We start from the raw sequence: 3,084 nt of genomic DNA, 5'->3' as shown, positions 1-3,084 counted from the left end.
TTTTTTTTTATATATATATCTATGAAAGAAAACCACCCTTCAACCACCTGTAGGTTCCACTACCATATACGACTTGATGAAACAGAAATTGTGCACTTCAACGTTGCTACGTCTTAATGATTAACTAGTGAGATGTGACATGATCAAATAAAACCATTAATGCACATGCCTACGTTATGGAAGTGCCGGAATTTGATTAATAGGAGCAATACTAATTCACATGCGAGTAGTGGTGGTATTTTATAAAATTATAGTTTGCTTGTTTTTTCAGATGTATCAATCGGAAGTTGTGTTTTCTAGTTCGACTTGAGGCCTGTTTGGGGCAGCATATTTGGTGCGGTGATGTTTTGAAAATGCACATGACATGTTTGGGTAAACTGTGTTTTGGCAGCTTATGCGTTTTCAGAAAGCAGAAAACAACATTTTCACTAGGTGCGGTGGTGGCTTATTGGCAATAGTCTGACTTTTCCAAAAAAATAAAAATTTATAATGGTCACCGCACCTAGCTTATCAGCAGATTATTTTTAATCAGCTTATCAACATATTATTCAATAAGCTACAGCTGCCGCAATCAGACCATTAATAAAATCTGATGGCTGTTAGAAATTAATGATCTGATTTTTTGAAAATAAAATAAATTTCTAATAGTGACCGTAATATTTTGAACAATATTATTTTCTGCAGCAGCTTTACAGCTTCTCCTTCGAAGAGTTGTAACTGCTCCAAACAGATCCTTAATCTGAACATTCATTTCAAATTTATTCATATTAAATTAGATTTTATCTTTGTTTAAAGATTAGATTACATCTGCTCAGTTTCATTAAAGTTCGCAAAATGACAAATTACATTGACTTGTAATATATATATTTGGACATAAGGCAAGTGTGTCTGATATATATATCTGTAAAATTTAAATTTACTTTAAAGGACATACATAGCTAATTATTTTTTTATTTTTTAATTGAACTTGAGACAAATAGTGTCTGACATGTGTGGCACATGTGTCATGTCTAAAGCATGACACACGAGTGTCTGTGTGTGACATGTGTCAGCACTACAAGAGCATTTGTAGTGAATCATCAATACATTTGACAAAATAATTGTATCTATAATTTTCCCAATAACTAACTAGGACGGGCTAATTGTCAACTTCATTGCAAAAATTATTGCATGAGCATAATCATAGAGCTCAAAATTATTTTGGGACATTCAATATTGTTATATAGCTTATAAAAAAAATAAAGATAATATTTGATTATTTTTAAAAATTAGGGTTTTGGGTTCTATGACTGTCAGGATTTATTACCACCGAAAAAAATAGATCTGCAATGCAAGATCAAATATTCTAGCTCTTGGCCTTAGCATGCTTGACAATATTTAGATGACGACAAAGTAAAAATGTATTTAAGTTGAGACAAAGAGGCTAAATGAAGAATTTGTTGCTATGGGCAAGAGATAAAGATGAGGTGGGCCAAGTGATATCTAATTTTCCTTACTTTCATGCATCTTTCTTTGACTATGTTGTAAGTTTTTATTGATTTGAATGAAATTTATTTTCATTTTATTTGAGTTATTTATGCTCATATTTCTATCTTTTTGACTGATTCTAAGATAAGTTTATTTCATGTTCTTTTTGATGTATGATTGTTATTGAGATAAATTATCATGTTTGAGACTATTAGAGAATCATATGTTTGAGAGATGTTACATTATTTGCATGAGAGAAGTAGTAATGGTACAATTAAATCTAGTAATAAGGGCTCCTTAAGATTTGCTAACATCCTTTAAAGTTCTGCTCTTTTCTTGGCTAGAATTTTCTCTCATGATTTGAATTGGATTACCTCATATTTGTGCAATGAAGATGATTGGATGGACAATAAATGTAGTGGTTGAACTTTTGTTGTCCTTACCAAATACTATTTCTTAGGGTTTTATTTATATATATATATATATATAAGACATCTTGACAAATAGTCTTGCCTTCGCTTTTGAAATTAATATTTCATGTTTTCTATATTTTGAGTTTTATTTTTGTAATTTGGCTTTTCGTCCCTCAACTTTACACTGAGAAGATGTTATTGAAGGATTTTATCAAAATAAAATATTGATTGCCTAAAGCGACTTTACCTTCATTCCTTCTTAGTGATTATTATGAATTCTAAGAATTTCGAGAATATCTAATCTAGTTACTCCATTTCCAATAAGTTTATTCATTGCTTTCCAACCAGCGAAAAATCAAACGAAAATTTTATGAGGAATGAAACATATTTCTTTTGGTAGGATTTTGATATGAGGTTGGATCTCTATTCATTGAATAGATTAACGATATCTTGATGAGTGTCAAGAGAGTGTGGCTTAACAACTCCCTAATGTTTTTATTTTTTCTGAAGTAAATGGGATGGTTCTTCAAAAATATATCATTCCCTAATATATTTAGTAATTTTTGTACACACTCAAAGTTAAGTAACTTGAAAATATTTACTTTTTTTAATTAGTCGTTTTCAATTATTGAGTGTTTGATCATTGCTATTTTTTCAACGAAGGTTAGAAAACTAATTACTTATGTAATATGATACGAGATAAAATTTTTTATATTAATATGCCTCATCACTATATAAGTATTTGAGCTAAAAGAAAAATCTTAAAAATGGAGAGATTTTTTACCTACTTTACAATCTGCTTCTTGATTATGATCTTTCATTCCTTAAAAGTAGTAAAAGCAAAATACATCATTCTTCTGCTTCAAGAAGAACACCCAAATTTTTCTAAGAAAACTAATCAATGAATGTCAGCATATATCTAGAACATCCTACAAATGGTACTATAGATGATCCCCAAAGATCAATATTTCATTAGTATTGTGAATACAAGTATTGAACTTAACTCTTTTCTATTTTTCAAATGCAAAGTGGTCATTAAAATTCAATCTAATAATGTTTTGACCATTTAGAAGTTTACTTATACTTACTTCAGTCATCACATTCTCACTCATATGCCCAAGGCATATTTGTAAAAGTCTAGCTGCTTCATCTTCTGACATGGAAGAGTAGTAATTATTGCATCACCTACCACAACAAAGCCTTG

The sequence above is a fragment of the Phalaenopsis equestris genome, unplaced genomic scaffold (genome assembly GCF_001263595.1).
Source record: "Phalaenopsis equestris unplaced genomic scaffold, ASM126359v1 Scaffold000504, whole genome shotgun sequence".
Classification (NCBI taxonomy): domain Eukaryota; kingdom Viridiplantae; phylum Streptophyta; class Magnoliopsida; order Asparagales; family Orchidaceae; genus Phalaenopsis; species Phalaenopsis equestris.
The sequence above is the reverse complement of the archived record's forward strand: the minus strand, read 5'-3'. Positions refer to the sequence as shown.